The 18,585-nt window shown below is 42.1% G+C and overlaps 1 protein-coding gene across 6 annotated transcripts in view; it reads left to right on the top strand.

Moving 5' to 3' along the window:
• The window catches only part of PTPRG (protein tyrosine phosphatase receptor type G), a 718,755-nt gene that overhangs the window by 35,421 nt on the left and 664,749 nt on the right, over positions 1 to 18,585 (top strand). The gene's annotated exons all lie outside the window — the stretch shown is intronic.

The following is an 18,585-nucleotide window of genomic DNA, read 5'->3' as shown; positions in this document are numbered from 1 at the left end:
CAAATAATACCTGTCTTTGTGGGGCTTGGGTGTTAGTGGGGTAAACAAGGTAACATGTTAGAAGGTGGCCAGTGTCAGGAAAAAGGAAGGAAGGTTGAGGGAAATTGGGACTTGTTGGAGGTGGGGACTTGGGTTACTGCCGCCTGTTTTAAATAGACCTTGTTGGAAAAAGTTGACATCTAGTATAGGTGTGAAGGAGGTAAAGTTAAGCATGGGGTGTCCGGGGACAGAAGGGACAGATAGCTCACTCACCTGCGTAATCTCGCTTGGACCCCACAGTAGCCCTGTAAGAGCAGGTACTGTAGTGATTTAGCTGACGCCAAAGTTGCCCAGGATCAAGGGCCTAGGCAACAGTGGTGGGATTCCAGCCACGGTTACGAGATGCAGCTGGCTCACTGGACACATGTCTCTCCGTGACTGTTAATGGGAACGTTCTTAGGCCTCTGTTTCAGGCCCCCCTCACCTTTCGCCAGGCTGTGCATGCCAGAGGGGCTGAGGTTGTATCCATCTTGCTCACTCGTCAGAGTGCCTAGCTCATAGCTGCCACTCATTTACGTGTATTGATTAAAGAAGGAGAAAATAGGCCCCCGGGCTCCTTGTAATTAAGAGAGAGGTGGTGATGGATAACATAGTTCGGAGGAGAGGAAGATCAGCTTCCTCACAGTGGTGGTACCAGTCAAGCATCCAGCTTTGAGGTGGAATCCTGGAGTGCCCTGGGCTGGGGCTCCAGGGGGCTGCCTCATGGTCATGAGCTTCTAATTTTCTCTGTAGGTCACACTAAATAGTCCATTATTCATCAAGGAGAGGGGAAATTGATTTCAAATTACTCCTGTATTGGTTAATACCCAAACTGCCACGGATGCTTTATGGGATCAGGGAGAAGATAGGCCCTGGGTTTTAGCTGCACTGAAACCTGCTTAATTAACCGAACACTGTCCGTTACCATCAGACAGAAAGCGTGACCCCTCTTCTGCAGAAGGGCTTGGGTTTGAAGACCATACTCCCAGGGCCAGGAGTAGTTGAGACCTGCGAGGCTGGAGGATTTGTGCTTTGTGTGCTCCCCTTCTGCTCTGCACATCCTTGCCTGGGGTCTGGGGGCTGCTTGTGCAGGTTCGTGAAAACTGGTGGTTAAGTTCTCAGGAATTTTCTGAGCTGGTTGTTAAACACAATCCTATTTCTTTTTTTTTGGCCGCGCTGCTCGGCTTGCAGGCTCTTAGTTCCCTGACCAGGGATCGAACCCGTGCCACCTGCAGTGGAAGCTCGGAGTTCTAACCACTGGACCGCCAGGGAATTCCCTAAACACAGTCTTTTAAAGCACAATATTATGTAAATTTACAATTAAATTATACTTAAGAAGTAAAAAATACCCCCCAATTCGTCACTTAGAATTATTGTAATACATTTTATTCTTGCCTATGCTCTTGAGCGTCTGTTTTATCTATAGGGTAGAAATGATGTGGGATGATGTGCATTTCCTTCCTACTTCACATTTAGTGCTGTCACTTTGTTAGGTTGAAATTAGCTGTGGTGGGAATATTTACACCATGGTCATCAGCAAATACTACAGACCAACCCCCTCCCAGAGCTGGGTGGTAAACATTTACAAATACACCACTGACTGGGGCCATCTTCCTTATTAGTTTGCTAGGGCTGCCATAACAAAGTACCAGAAACTAGGTGGTTTAAAACAACAGAAATGTATTGCTTCATAGTTCTGGGGTCAAGAAGTCCAAGATCAAGGTGTCGGTTGGGTTGGTTCCTTTTTGGAGGCTCTGAGCCTGTTTCTTGCCACTTCTTGGTTTCTGGTCTTTGCCACCAGTCCGTGGCATTCCTTGGCTTATAGGTGCATCATTCTAATCTCTGCCTTCATCTTCACAGGGTGTTCTCCCTGTGTCTGTGTCTTCACATGGACGTCTTCCTTCTGTGTCTCTTACCGCTTATTATAAGGACACCAATCATATTGGATTAAGGGCCCAACCTATCCCAGTATGGCCTCATTTTAACTAATTACATCTGCAATGGCTCTATGTCCAAATAAGGTCACATCTGAAGTGCTGGAAGTTAGGACTTTAACAAATCTTTTTGTGGGGACACAGTTCAATCCCCAAAGTCCTCCAATGGCCTTATATTGCCTATTGGGACACCTTGCCTTTGCCAGCTCAAATAATAAAATTAAACATAAGAGCCCATATGTATAATAATTTTAGTGGCTAACTAGGTACTAGTTTTATTTTTTCCTCACATGTGTTCTCATTTAACCTTATTAACCACCTTGTAATGTAGGTGCCATTATTCTTATTTAACAAATTTGAATTGGGGTCCGGGCAAATTGTAGTAATTGTCCTAGTTAGCATGTTAAGTATTTGAACCCAATACCACTGCCTTTTGTCAACTTACTTGTCATGAGCTTTGTTTCCCCAGAACTTCATTAGCTGTACCAAATCCACATGAAGGGTTAATTGTGGCAGAGTGGGAGAGAAGAAGAAAGCTAATTTTTATAAAACATCTTGCAGAATCAGGCACCAGTCCTGGTGTCCTCATATATGTGTTGCTTAATTTAGTCCTCTTGGCAGATTTTTGAATTGTTAGTCTGTGTAGATGAGAAAATGAAACTGTTGGGCCATAAGGTGAACTCTGTTCACCGGCCAGGATCCACAGAGCTGATAAAGGGGACAGCTGAGATACCCTGGACCAAAGACCCTTCCTGTTAGCCCTACTCTGTCCTTCAGCAAATCGCACATCTGATAAATGGGCCCATCCCATTCCTGATCTTTCTTGTTGGTTGAGGTGATAGTTGTGCATCTATTTCTTTTCCCATCCACTTAGTAAGTACTGAGAGAGCCCTGATCGTGTGCCAAGGACTGTGCTGAGGGATGAGTTGTGAGTTGTAAATGGCTATTAACAGCTCACGTTTCAGAACTAGGAGGCTTTAAAGCCCTCTGCAGCCATGCTTCCTTAAAAGGTCACCAGGTCCCACCTCTGTCTCTGCCATTTTCCTAGTTAGTCCTTAGCCTGTCTGGTGCACTGTCTCATGTTGTTGTGTAACAAATCACCGCACACTCAGCGACTTAACATGTTTATTATCTCACAGTTTCCGTGGGTCATGAGTCTGGGAATTAGTTGGGTCTTCTGCTCAGGCTGAAATCAAGGAGTGGGCCAGGGCTGTGATCTCATCTGAGACTCAGGGTCCTCTTCCAAGTTCACTGTGGTTGGCAGAATTCAGTTCTTTGTAGGACTGAGGCCTCAGCTTCTAAAGGCTGCTGCCTTTGCCTGCGTGTGACCATCTTCACAACATGGGCGTTTGCTTCCTCAAGGCCAAGAGAAGAGTAACTCTGCTTCGTCCCGTCAGCCCCACCCAGGATGGAGTCCCTATTCATTAAATTAAGGTCAGCTGATTAGGGATATTAATTATATCTACAAAATCCCTTCACCTTTGCCAGTTTTAAGAAAACCATAGGTTCTGCCCCTACTCAAGGGACAGGGGGATTATACAGGATGTAACCCAAGGGGTGACAGTCATGGAGGCCCACCTGGAATTCTTCTAGCATATCTGGGATTTCCCTCAGACTGTTCCACCCCTTTGGGTTTGGATCCATGTTTTTCTCACTTATTCTCTCCCTTACCTTAGCCAGGTATGTCCACACGGTTCATGAACAATTCATGGTTTGAGTTCACCATGGTTTGAATGCATAAACTGTGGCTGGCTTTGTATGACTAGCTTCTGCTTTACCCATCTTTGGACTTAGTATAAAGCTATTTCTTCAGATTGTTTGCATAGAGTCCCAGCTCTCTGGCCTTAAACTCTGATGCCTTTGTTTTCTATTACTTAAATAGTCTTAATTTCAAAAAATTAAGGGAACCCTGAATTGAAGTTTCATTTGGAAGGGAGAGAAATCAACACAAAGTAGCTCAAGTAGATAGAACAACTTATTGGTACCATAATGCAAGGGTATACTGGCTTCAGGCATGGCTGGATCCAGGTCCTCCACCCATGTATCTCAGGGCTTTCTTTTCTTTTTTAAACTACCCTTTTTTGGCAACTCTTGTGATGTTGCTAGATGGCCACCTTCAGTCCCCTAACACCTGCAGACTTTATCTACATATTTCTAAAGAGAAAAAATCTTCCTGAGTCTAGACATCATGCCTTACTGTTAATTATTAAGACTTGGGTTGCATTTGGCTGGGCCAGTAACTGGACAAGCTCAGATAATGTCCCCACCACTGTGACTGAGGTAGAAGTGAACTCCCCAACCTTAGCTTCTTGGAATGGCTTTCTCTTAGGAAAGAGGGGTCTTTGCCAAGAGAAGAGAGAAGGAACATTGAACAGGTGAAAATAACAAACACCCGCTTCGGACCCTGGAGTGATATTGGTATTCCTCATCCCTCCTTCCTCAGTACCGTCGCTGGTAAAACAGAAGTGGTGTGGACAGCCACCTGTGAAATACAAGCTTTGAGGAAGCGGCAGTCCCTGGTAGGTTTTTATTTTAGTGTAAATCTTCCGTCTTCTTGACATGGGCCTCCTTTAAAGACTTACGAATATTGTCCTGAGAAAATGCCACATGAATTCAGAAGTCGGATCAAACTGTGTTGTTTGGGATTCATTAAATCTGAAATGCCTGGGCCCAATTCCTAGCCAGGTGCATCAAACGTTGCACCAAATCTGAGGCTGCACAGACCTGGAGCATGCTGACGCTCTCATTTTATACGATTTTTCTTTACCACAAAAGGACAGGTCTACAAACTCTTTAAACCTTACATGACTTTTTTCTGGGTGTCTGAGAATGTAGCTAGACATTTTTGAATATGAACTTCTGTCTCTTGCTTCTCCTTAGAATTAAATTCCCTGTGAATCAGCCTAGAGGTGGATGTTCTCCTTGTCGGGTTTTATCAGTTTGCGGGCCCACTTTCTCCAGTGGTTTCTTTGGTGGCCAATACTGAGGTTGCAAAGTCAAATAAATGCCAGCTGGGCTCAGGAAGCTGAAGTAAACTAATAAGGTAGGAGAGCCAGGGGGTGGCCACACTTTAGAGAACTGGACACAGTTTGCCTTTCTCCAGGGCCAACACCATTTGGCTGGGGCTGATTGCCGCCCTGTTGGAATTTGAGCCAGTGTTAGATCATTCCAGTGTTTCAAGGGTAACTAGAGGTCCTAAATTCACCTCATTACTCCCAATTTTAAATTTGGCTAATGACTTCAGTTTTTAGTACACCGTGAAGGCTGAAGTAATTGTCTTTTGGCCAGACTTGTCGTCTGGCTGGCTAATTTTGATCTCTGGTCTGTGCTTTGCCCAGGACAGAAGACCTGTTTGACTCCTTTGCAGCATCCGTCTCTTTCTTCCTAATAGAACCTTAGTTTTATACAGGTGTCCACCCTTCTCTGTGAAGCCATGTAGCTAAACCCTAGTTCCACAGTTGGGTTTATTTGGTTTACATCCCTTACTAGTGATTGGTTCAGGACTGGCCATGTGATCTGAGTTTGTCCAGTGGAATGGACAGATGTGCCCGCTGGGCCCTCCCATGGAAAGCTGCATCTTGCCTTGAAGCCAGGGAAGCTGTGCTCTCTACTTGCTGTGGGTGCTGTCAGGATGTGCCACGCGCAAGTGCTGCAGCTGTCCCGGGGCTGGCCTGAGGATGAAGTCACATTTCCAGGAGGGCCGGCCTGGAAAGGAAGGGAAGAAGCTGGATTCTTGTTGATATCTTTGAGCTGCTGACTCAGCCAGCCCTGAAGCCTATCCTTCCACTGGACTTTATTTTATGTGAGACAGTAAAATCAGTGTAAGTCAGCCTGAGAAGCTGACCAGGGAAAGGACCCCAGTCCATTTCTAGACCCAGTGGACTATTGGTGATGAGGGAGGCCTTCCCTGATGCTGGGCTGGGCTGTCACTGATGTAGGGTTAGGTGACGAAAGGATGCCTTATGTCTTTACTCTGATCCCTTGCTATTGGCCCCTTGACTTGGTCCAGTGTTATCCAAGATAATATTCCATCCTTCTGTTGAGAAGGATAAGCTCCATGGGGAAGGGGAGCATGGTCAGTTACATCCCCCAAGGGGAACGGGGGCTCAGAGTGAGGAGTGGGGAGCATACCATGTGTTTGCCATCAATGGTTTGTGGTCACATTCAGCCTGAACATGTTATCAAGGCCTTTGGTCTCTGTAGAGTGTTAGATGGATTAATAATAACGAAACTATGACCTTTACCATTTATGAAAATTATTCTTCAGGTTTATAAGCTTTCATTACAGAAAGAGCCTCACCCATCAAGGAAAGGCTGAGTTGTGTTTAACATAATCCAAAAAGTTTCATGCTCTTGGAAGAGTACAAAACAGAAAGGGGTCCCTACCTGACCTTTACTGTGAAGGTAAATCAGCTGGAAGCCCCTCATCAACTCTAAACAGTCCAGATGTTTCTTACTCTTTTTTCAGATAAGAAATAACATTGCATTTTTAAGAAAATGTTTTCTTATTTCTATCAGTTTATGTCGGTTATTCTTCCCAGTCTATTTCCAATTAGTTAATAATTAAAGACGGCCCTTCTACTATTAATGATACAGATAAGCCTGGTTATGCATAATGGATTTTCACATTTAAATGTTTTTATTTGACCTAGTATGGAGAGGCAGTGAGGTGTGTGTTAAAGAGTATCAACTCCCATCCGTGCAGCCTGGGTTTGAATCCCAGCTCTGCCACCTACTGGCTATGGGACCTTGGCAAATGGCTTAATTTCTTTTTGCCTCAGCTTCCTGATCCCTAAAATAAAAGTAACTATAGTGCTGACCTTGTAGGGATGTGTGGATTAACAGTTTAATACATGAGTCCATTTAAAGTGCTTGTGACCGTGCCTGGGACACTGTCAGTGCTCTGTGTACTTGGTACTAGGCATCGTCACAATAATTGTAAAAAAATCTGCAAGGCTGCTGTTACTGGCTGTATCAACTGGCTTTGTTAAGAGATTTTGGAAGACTTGAATCATTTGGTACATGTAGTGTCACTGTCTCTTAGATTATGAGTGATTTATTGCTGGATATAAAAAATTGCCCTGGGAAGCAAGCATGGGGGAAGGAGTCTCCATAGGGCAAGGATGCTGGGTTGTAGCCAGCAGTCTTCATAGCAGATGGATAAAGAGATTATATAGTGTGTTTGCCTGGATGGATTTGGCTGTACTCAGGATGATAGTAAGTACAGGAGCTGATTGTTACTTAAGAGCTCAACACTAAAGCATGCAGCATTTAATAAGACAAACATTTGTCTGTTAAATGGCCCTTCCTTTCAAAGGTAGATAGATCTCTCGTTTCATTCACTTAAATGTTATTTATTCTCTTACCGTCTCATTCTTTTTCTCGGAATGGCAAAAGCAGTATGAGTTTTTGAACAGGAATTCTAGTCACCTCTGATAGTTAAAAGTATGGGGTTCAGAGCCGACAAAACCTGGGCTCCAGCTCTGAAGACACAGGTACTGCCGTGACCTTGTGAGGACAACCTCTCCTGGGCTCAATCTCCTCATCTGTAAAATGGGGACAACCATTCCTCAGAACCTTGCTGTGCCCATCAAATGGAATCCTGTATGTAAAGAGACCAGCACAGTGCCTTCCTCGTCATTTTTTATTTTCATCTTTTTCCTGCTTTATTTCAAATCACCGTCTTGGCTACTAGGTCAGCAAACTTAAAAGCTTTTCTGGGAACTTTATGTACATTGTGCCGTTTCTGCCGAGTTTTCTGAGAAACGAGCCTTATTTAGATGGTAAAGAACAATTTTTCTTTCATAATTTTCTAGTGGGCCTTTAGTTTGTTTGGAGCTGTTTTCCTGAAATTTGTGGATGAATTAAGGCAGGCGTTGGCAAACATTTTCTGTCAAGAGCCAGGTAGAGATTTTTGTCTTTCTGGGCCGTATATCGCAGCTGTACCTACTCATTGCCATGTAGCTTGGAAGTAGCCAGGGGAGATATGTCGGTGATCAGGCATGGTGGTGTTCTGATGAGACTTTATTTACGGACGCTGAAATTTGAATTTCATATACTTTTCTATGTCACAAGATATTATTCTTCTTTTGATTTTTTTCCTAACCATTAAAAAATATAGGGCTTCCCTTGGGGCTCAGTGGTTAAGAATCCGCCTGCCAGTGCAGGAGGCACAGGTTTGAGCCCTGGTCTGGGACTAAGCCCGTGCGCCACAGCTACTGAGCCTGCGCTCTAGAGCCCGTGAGCCACAACTACTGAGCCCACATGCTGCAACTACTGAAGCCGGTGTGCCTAGAGCCCGTGCTCCGCAACAAGAGAAGCCACCACAATGAGAAGCCCGCGCACTGCGATGAAGAGCAGCCCCCACTCGCTGCAACTAGAGAAAGCCTGCGTGCAGCAACGAAGACCCAACACAGCCAAAAAAATAAATTTATGATATATATATATATATATATATATATATATATATATATATATATATATATAAACCATTCTTAGCTTGAAGACTGTACAAAAGCAGACAGTGGATCAGTGTTTGTCAACCCTTGCGTTAAGGTTTTGGTAAATCATGTTATAATCCATGCAGTGATGAGGGCTCTAGAGCTTGTCCGGCCAGCGTCTTGGAATCAGAAGCATCTTTTAGTAATATTCATGGCAATTCCGCAGTTTGATCAGGTTAAGGCTCTCTTTTCTCCTATGGCCTTGGTCCAAAGTGAGGGGCCCCCATGCTTCTGGTTCACTGTGTACGTGGCCTATTTCCAGTTAGAAAACTTAATGCTTTGAGCCCGGGTAGCTGCTGGGCATTAATTGCCTGACTGCCTCCCTGAAAATCTGTTAACTTCTTCACTGCTTTTGAAAGGAACTTCAGCTTTATGCATTCTCCAGCCTCTTTTGCTCCTTGGGTTTTTTTTTTTTTTTTTTCCTCCTGTCTTCTCTGCATTAAATGTGCATTAGTGTATTCTCAGTGCAACACTTTAGCGTTCTTGGAATGGGCAGAGAGCAGTTATATCCCATAATAGCAGGATAATCAATGGAAAGAGATAGATTGCCAGGTTGTAAATCATGTGAGAGAATTTGATGATATCAGCTTCGGGGGGGAATGGGATCCTATTACTTGTTCTGAATTCTCTGGTTCCTGGAATTAATTTTTTTTTGTACTTGCAATCATTTGATGGAACAGCCTTTGACGTGAACGAGAGGATGACAAAGAACAGGTCAGCTGTCCTGCATGCTCCCTCCTTTCCTCACTATCCGTGCTCACCCTGGTATAATTTCAGATCTAGGATGTGAAACGCTATTTCTATAGCCATAGTCAGCACTGCAGAGTGGAATACACTTAGGCTGTCAGAGTTGAAAGAACATTTATTCCTCCATATTCAAAAGTGAAGGAAAGAACATTTATTCCTCCATATTCAAAACTGAAGAAAATCACACCCTTTAGACTAGGACACTAAAAGACCTAGCAGCATTCTAGCAAATGCAATTACCAGCAATAGAAAGCAAAGGACTTTTTTTTTTTTTTCATTTTTAAGAGAAATAAACTGTGCCTTTTACTTTCTGACTTAATGCAGAGAGATGAAAATATGCTAAAGACTTTTTTTTTTTTTTTTAAAGGCATAGACCAGAGACATTTTGGAATCTTTCCATCTAGCAAATCCAGCTTCCCTCTTTAAAGCAAAGCATCAGGATTGCTTCAGTATTTAGGTATTAATATTCCCTTGTGGCTCAATCAGCTCTTTGAAAATGAATTTCTCGGCACTGCTGTCACAATTAAGAAAGACACGCTGAGGTAAAAGGGAATTTGTATGTTTCTTAGATTGGAAGAATGTGTTGAGTCAAATGAACATTCTTTCAAGGTTAAATTATCTATTTAAAACGCTCCCAATTATAGTGTGAGGTACAATCTTTGATGAGATTCCGGGAGAACAGATGACAGTCGGTGGGAGAGAGATTCTCTTTGTATGGAAGAAAGCTGCTGGACATTGTTTATTATCAGGGGAAAATGGTTACATAAATTGAACATGGTATAGTCTCAGTAAACCATGAGCAATTATTGGGTCACTGAAGGCCTCATAATAGGACAGGGGTGGATTCTTTGCTGTTTGTGCTTTTTTTTTTTTTTAAGAATTGTGAGATGACCATCAGCAGAAAACCACTAGCAGTATTCTGTGACCTTTCTGTATGCACTCTGACCCAAGGAATTTGGATGGTGTATACAGTTTTGCTTAAAAGGTGGTCTCATAACCTGGCTTTCTAGAACAATCATCCAAGTCCTACTGGCTTTACCTCAGAAATAAATCTTGACTCTCTCTGGCCAGAGCTCTCCATCTCCGATGATACTGACTTGGTCTAGGCCACCGTCCTGCCTAGGAGGCGGCCTACTAAGTAGTCACCCTGCCTCAGAAACATATTCCCATGACCAATCATAAATTCAGATTCTTACCTGTGGGCCTGCCTCCATTTCTTACATCTTCTCCTACTGTCCCCACTCATTCGCTCGCTCACTTACGCTGGTCTTCATGGCTAGGATGGTCCAACAGTTCTGGCTCCATCCCGTCTCAGCAGCCTTACAGTTAGTTGCCTGGAGTTGCTTTGATGGTGTAACAGTTGAGTATAGACCCTGGAGCCAGACTGGTGTTCAGGTCCTGGTCGTGCTACTAACTAACCTGGGTGAGTTACTGAAAACTTTCTGTGTCTCAGTTTCCTCATCTTTAAGTTGGGTGTAATAATAATTCTACTTGATAATACTTTTTTTGTTTGTTTTTAAGATTTTTTGGGTATTTTTGGGCTGCACTGCAGCAGCGTGTGGAACTTCCCCAACCAGGGATCGAACCCGTGCCCCCTGCAGTGGAAGCGTGGAGTCTTAACCAGTGGACCGCCAGGGAAGTCCTCTACTTGATAATACTTAACAATTCTACATAAGGTTGTTGTGAGGAATAAATGAGTTAAAATATGGAAAGCACTTAGACCGTTGCTTTGCACTCAGTAAGATTGTATAAGAGTTAGATGATGGTATTGTTTTGTTGTACAATCAGCATCATAATTGCCATCTCTACCCCTTGGATTTTTGTGTGTTTGCTCCTTCTCTTGTATATCTCAGTGCAAATGTCCTTTCTGAGTGACCTTCCCTATTCACCTTCTGAAAGGGCTCATGCCTTCCATAGCCACGTTGTACTCTGCCCATTACAGGTTAAAAAAAAAATTTTTTTTAAACATAGAAGAAAATACAACCTACAGAATGGGAGAAAATATTTGCAAATGATGAAACTGACAAGGGGTTAATTTCCAAAATGTACAAACAGCTCATACAACTCAATATGAAAAAAACAAACAACCCAATCAAAAAGTGGACAGAAGACCTAAATAGACATTCTCCAAAGAAGACATACAGATGGTCAACAGGCACATGAAAAGATGCTCAACGTTGCTAATTATTAGAGAAATGCAAATCAAAACTACAATGAGGTATCACTTCACACTGGTCAGGATGGCTATCATCAAAAAGTCTACAAATAATAAATGCTGGAGAGGGTGTAGAGAAAAGGGAACCTTCCTACACTGTTGGTGGGAATGTAAATCGGTGCAGCCACTATGGAAAACAGTGTGGGTGTTCCTTAAAAAACTAAAAGTAGAGCTACCATATGATCTACAATCCCACTCCTGGGCATATATCTGGAAAAGACAAAAACTCTAATTTGAAAAGACACACGCACCCCAGTGTTCATAGCCACACTATTTACAATGGCTAAGACACGGAAGCAACCTAAATGTCCATCAACAGATGAACAGATACAGAAGATGTGGTATATATACTGTGGAATATTACACAGCTATTAAAAAGAATGAAATAATGCCATTTGCAGCAACATGGATGGACCTGGAGAATATCATACTGAGTGAAGTCTTCACTCAGACAAAGACAAATACTGTGTGATATCACTTACATGTGGAATCTAAAAAATAATACACATGAATTTATTTACAAAACAGAAACAGACTCACAGACGTAGAAAACAAACCTAAGGTTACCAAAGGGGAAAAGGGGTAGGGAGGGATAAATTAGGAGTATGGGATTAACAGATACACACTACTGTATATAAAATAGATAAACAATAAGGATTTACTGTATGGTATTAGGAACTATATTCAATATGTTGTAATAACCTCTAGTGGAAAAAAATCTGAAAAAATGTATAACTGAATCAATTTGTTGTATATCTGAACCTAACACAATATTGTAAATCAACTATACTTCAACTTTAAAAAATGTAGAAGAAATTACAACAAATAAAAGACCACCCCTGGCCCCACAGACCAGTTTGAATTCATTGCCAACCTGGTACCCTATCATTTCTGAACACTTGTATGTATTTCTTAGAAATAAGGACATTCTCCTATAATACCACACTACATCCATTGAAACTGAGAAATTAACTTTGACACTACACTATCATTTAATCCTTAGACCCCATTCAGATTTACCCAGATTCTCCCAATTAAAAAAGGAGCCATTTGAAGTCATGTGCTAGTTGTTAGTGTACTCTGTTTCTGGAACAATTCCTCAGGCTTTCCTGGACCTTTATGACCTTGACAATTTTGAAGTTAACAGACCAATTATTTTGTAGGCTGTCCATCAATTTGGGTTTGTCTGAGGACTCTTCACAGTTAGATTTGGATTATGTATCAGGGCAGAAATATCACTGAAATGATGATGCTCTGTTCCTTTCATCGCATCTTATCAGGTGGCACATGATTTCCATGTGTCCCTTTGCTGGTGATGTTAAATTTGATCACTTGATAAAGGCAACATCTGCCAGGCTTCTCCATTGTGAAGTTACTCTTTTTCCCCTCTTGTATTTTGTGGATAGGTACTCTAAGACCATTCTCCTTAAACTTTCAAGCTGTTTATTTATTGCATCAGTTGGAACTCACGAATTTCTATTTTACTTAATGGGTTGTAATATATTACTACCGTTATTTTGATGCTCACATTCCTCCCACATTTAGGTTGTGGGAGTTCCTTCCAGCCCATTCCTGTGTCCTCTTGACATGTGTTGCTTTCGTTATTTCAGTGCTTTCTTACTTTCTGGAACAAGAAGTTCTAGGTTCATTTTGTACTTTGCTGGCCCCATCCCTGGATTTGGCCAAGGAGTTGAGGAGCCATGGAGCTCTGATTCCTTTTAGAGGAGAATGAGATCTAGAAACCAAGATCTGGGCATTAGGTGTGTTCATTGCTCCTGAGGTGTTACAGCTCCCAGACCCTTTTAGTGGACACAACTGGGGATTGTATATGTCTATGTATATACACACACACACACACACTTACATCTGTATTTATTTATTTATTTATTTTAAAAAAACCTTTGACTTGAGTGACTATTTATTTATTTATTTTTGGCTGCATTGGGTCTTCTTTGCTGCGTGGGCTTTCTCTAGTTGCATCCAGTGAGGGCTACTCTTTGTTGCAGTATGCAGGCTTCTCATTGCGGTGGCTCCTCTTGTTGCGGAGCACGGGCTCTAGGCACGTGGGCTCCAGTAGTTGTGGCGCATGGGCTTAGCTGCTCCACGGCATGTGGGATCTTCCCGGACCAGGGCTCGAATCCGTGTCGCCTGCATTGGCAGGCTGATTCTTAACCACTGCGCCACCAGGGAAGTCACACATCTGTATTTATTACTGTGTTTTTATGTGTTAAAAATCAGAGTTCACGACCTCCAATTCCATTTTAACACCACATGGCTCAATTTAGTTTTCTCCTTTCTGTATTTGTAACTCCCTTCTCTTAACAGTGAGAACCCTAGTTCCTACTGTCTTGAATACAGTTACTTATTCAATTACTTCCACCCTATGTTGGGCCACTCTTCCATATAGACACCCTCTTTAACTCTCTGAGATACCAATACTCCATGCCAAGTCCTTCTCCTCACCACCTCCCCTCCCTCCCTCCAGACCCAGAAGCCTTCTTCACCAAACTTGGGCGCCACTTGTGGACAGATTTTTGCTTTTATGGAAAGAAAATGGTAGCTCTTATCTCCTGGCAGAGAGCAGCCTTATGCCAAGGTACTCAGCTTAGCAAGCTGGGGTGTGGGCTGGATTTCGCTTCTCTAGATTGACCTTTGTGCTGTACATCGAGTACCCAACTTTATGTGGCTCTTGATGACTCTACCCCTGGCTACACTGGATTGGTTGATGGTGGGCTCCTAACCTACCTTAGGGCTGCAGCACTGAGCTGTTCTTGCAGGTATGCTGCTGTGTTGAACCAAGGGGATTTGAATTTTGGAAGAAGTTGGAGGTTTGAGAAAGGATGTTACTGGTAACTGACTTCCTGCCTTTGGCACTGGAAGACAAGAAAGTCTGGTTGGACAGACAAACAAGAAAGTTGATGGACAGAGAGGGCATGGAGATGGAGGACCTTTGGAGGCTTCATAGAGGAATTGAGTACCTGATCCTAGTTTGTGTCTGAGATTAGCTGCATCCCTGTCCTTGGTATTTGAGTGGCATCCCCATATTCTTACACTAACTTTACTCTTGAAGTTAAGCTCCTTCAACCTAAGCAAGTCATATGGCCAATCCCCAAGTCAAGGGACAGAGAAGTACTCTGTGGAACTGCACAGTTGACTGGCAAAGGACCTGGATACAGGGGCCAATTGTCCAGTCTACAATGGAGAGGTCAAATTGTTCACTAAAGGCTAACCCGTTAATAAGTGGCATTTAATCACTCTTGTATTGCTTCTGGATAAAATAGTAAGGGGCTTGATCTGCATGTGGGTTTATCAGGGTGTGCAGGCAATTTAAAAGAGGATTCCTCTCCTTGCTTTCTCCTGCCCTCTTGTATATAGGAAGTTTACTTTCAAGAAGATAGCATTAATCAGATACAGAACTTCTTCCAAGAACCAGATGGCCTTCATTTCTTTTCTTCCTGATTAGCTATATAAAGCTAATTGTCCAACTGAGAGAGGCTTAATTTTACAGGCTTGCATGGGAGGCATGCTTATTGTTTACAGCTTTCCACCCCCCTCTTCCCTTCCTTGCCAGAGGCTCTGCTGCAGCAGGGAAATCTGAATCTAACATTTATGAATTTTGGAAGAAGTTGAATTTTTAGAAGGATTCACCACATACTGGATAGGTATGGGAGCATTTCTCTTTAATCCTGCAGGTTAAAGGTAGCCTGTGTTCTTCTGAGGTCGTCTGTTCTATGTCTTCTTTTATTTGTCTTATTTTAAGTGGTTTTGACCGACAGCAGGAGTTGGTATGGTGGTTTTCAGATAATGTCTGCATTAATGTTCTGTAGGCAGAGGGCTGATGGTGCTGGAGACCATATTAAGGAATTGTAATATAAAAATTACACTGAATTATAAACATGCAGGGGCATATTATTATAGCTAATTATTAAGCTTACCAAGAGGCCAAGTGGTTATTATTTAGCATGGTGGGAAAACTATTTTGCATCAGTGGAAGTACTGCACTGAAATATCGTGCGTTTTAGGCAGAGTAAAGATAATAGTGTCTGGAATACAGGATCAGCCATGTGCTGTGTGAAAGATGGCAGGCTTAAAAAAACTATTGTACTTCTGGCAAATTGTCTTAACATAATCCACATACCTTTCTAATTTAAAATATGAAAGTTAAAGTTTATACTGAAGTTACATCCATTAAGAAACTGGTAAAATATTTAAGTCTCCCAAGTCTAGACTCCAGTGTTGGGTGTGTGTGTGTATGTGTGTGTGTGTGTATGTGTGTTTGTGTGTGTCCTGCTCACATATGAATTGTGAATTCATATTGCATTCCCTTGTAAGGATGTGCCATTTTTAATGAAGATTAAAACATGGTGGGGTATTCTAAATGAAGCCTGATTATAATTGCAGATGGCAGTTGAGCTTTTGGAAGCTGGTTTCTTTAACTGTTAAATAAAAAGTGTCTTTTTTAGTATTGGTTTGTAGAAGTTCAGTGGTGGTTGTTTAGGGGGAAAAAAAACAACCACTTTTGCCTCTTTATTTCCATTAAATTAAATCTCACAACATATTCATCTTCTGTTAAGTGGGTTTGACTCTGAAGAAATTTTTCTGAAGGCTTTCTTGACAGTCGATTAAATGAAAACTTTTGGTCCATAAAGCTGAATTTTCTGGAGGCTTTCTTTTGTTGAATATGGAAAACCTGTGACAGATATTTTCCACGTGTTCTTCTCTGGATAGTTATTGAGCCAATGCAGTAATAAAGTGGCAGGGTTTTTTTTTTTTTAATATAAGGAATGCCTTTCACTATTAGTAGACTTTTAATGATCAAAATTAGTACCTTAGCCTAGCCTTCTTCTGTTTGGTAGGCAAACTTGACATTGTTCAGTGTCCCAGAAAGGTTTATGGTTGTGATAGACATTGCCTGGGTGTGCAGTGGATTTATGCTTCTTGTTCCCAGCTTATACGACCACATACATAAAATTTCTGCCTGTTGATGGGTATGTAGACCCACTAGACCAGTGGTTTGCAACCAGGGGTTCACAATTTTGCACGGCCCCTCCCAAGGGGACATTTGGCAATGCCTGGAAACACTTTCAGTTGTCAGGACCGGGAGGTGGTGCTACTTTCCTTTGGTTGGTAGAGGCCAGGGATGCTGCAAATCATCCTACAGAGCACAGACCAGCCTTCCACAGGAAAGAGTTATCTGGTACAAAATGTCAATAGTGAGGCTGTTGAGAAGCCCAGCGCTAAGCAGTGGACTCACAGTATCTCCCTTTGTTTCCCGCTGTCAAAATGGGCATGGATTCGCCACGGGTCTGCTCCATCTTACCGTCCCCATTACAGTACCAGTGGGTAGTACATTAAATTAAACACGAATTGTTAAGAAATAGTGTTTTCTCCAAGTGTTCAACAAAGAAGTCAAAGGGAGAGATGAACCAGCAATGTGTTAGGTAAGTGGTGTCTTGGACAGAGCCAGAGTTTGTAACAGGCCTTGGGGCTTTGGGGACGATGGATTGCTTTGTCCCCCCAGAAGTCTCCCTTTGTTAAGAGTAGATGTCACCCTTAAATGTTAGTTCTTGTAGGTGATGGATTCATCAGAAGTTGATGATGAAAACATCTTAATAAACAATATCACACAATCATGTTTCTCCTTCACAATGAGTTCTGCCTAATGAAGATTAGCTGTGTACAACCACCACTGTTTAATTTTGTTGCATTTTGTGTACACAGCTCAGAAAATTAAGAGACCAGGGAACTACTCTTGAGCAGAATATAAAAGGACTTTCTTGAATGGCGGCACTTTTGATGTGTTTTTTTTTTTTTTTTCCTGACATACGTGACTGGAGGAATAAGAGAGGAAGATGTCAGGGGACTTATAAGCAGCTGATAACAACAGGCTTCATTTACATTTTTGTAGCGTGTATAGCCCTCGTTCCTTCAAGCACATGTGTAGGGAATTGAAATTGCAGTTTGCCTATTGTGTGTTGGCAGTAATCTTTCCAAAAATTTTTATGTTTCAAAATCAGGCAGCCAATAGCAGTAGCCAGTGATATATGGGGCTATTGATGTGAATTGAATTTGCAGAGGGAAAATGGGATTTGGTGCAGTATGAACTTGTAATGAGGTGGCCCCAAAGATTTGTAATGGTCAGCCATGGTTTATGCCCAGAATCAGCTAGGAATCAAATACCTTTCAAAGGGAGACAAATAAAACTTGAGTTTTCTTTCTTTTTCCAGCTAATGAAGTGGTTCCAAAGTGATGTCATTTAGTTTGGCTCTTGAGGGCACTGGAAGTTAACAGATTACCCTTTTAATAAGTGTGTGGATCATTGGTCTTCAATGATCTCAGTTATTGTCTTGTAAGAAAAAAAAAATTGGACCCGTGCCCTCAATATATGTGTATTTATTTTTATCAATTATGTATATGTGTTCTTACACTAAAATATGTAAATTATAAAATGTAAAAAAATGTAAAGCATGTAAAAAATATTTATGGGTAAAAGGTTAAATTTTTCGTATCCCCAAGGAATCATCTTAGGTACCCCTGGGTGCTTGGTGCTGGAAATGACAGGCACTAGTATTGCCTAAGGTGACGTTGTTAGGTACTGGAGAAGACTGGCCTGCCTTCCCTTCCATACTGCAGGCATCTCTTTAAAATATGTGACTTAATCTTGAACGTTTACGATAATTGTGTGGTGTGAGCTGCAGATGGGATTGGATTAATACCAGACATTCAGAAGTGGTTCTCCTCCCCAGGTGTGATGTGTAGAATAGAAATGCAGTAAGTCAGCTAAAGCTGACCTCATGTTTTATCTGAATGCTGTGTCTTAGAAGTTTACTGCCTGATTTATCTGGGTAATTTTCCCCTTGCCTGCTTCCCTTCTTTCCTTTCCTGTTTTCTTTTTTTTTGGTGCCAGGGGAAACTGGGACACAGTAATTCCAAATATATTTCTTCTCTGAGGGTCAATTAGAGTTTGTAGGTTAAGAGTAGGGGGTTTGAAGTTAGAATAATTACAGTCTACGAATGACTGAATGGAAGAATTAATACATTTATCCCTTCGTCGAAACTATGCTGCTTAGGTGATTTTGGTGGGCAAGCTGGTAAATTGCTCTGATTCTCTGTTTTCTTTTTTGTGAAGTGGGGATCATTGCTAACCCCTGTAGTTTTCTGTAGAATTAAG

This window comes from Balaenoptera borealis, assembly GCF_965194805.1.
Source record: "Balaenoptera borealis genome assembly, chromosome: 12".
In the NCBI taxonomy this organism is placed as follows: domain Eukaryota; kingdom Metazoa; phylum Chordata; class Mammalia; order Artiodactyla; family Balaenopteridae; genus Balaenoptera; species Balaenoptera borealis.
Note: the sequence above shows the minus strand (reverse complement) of the source record. Positions and strands in the feature narration are given on the sequence as shown.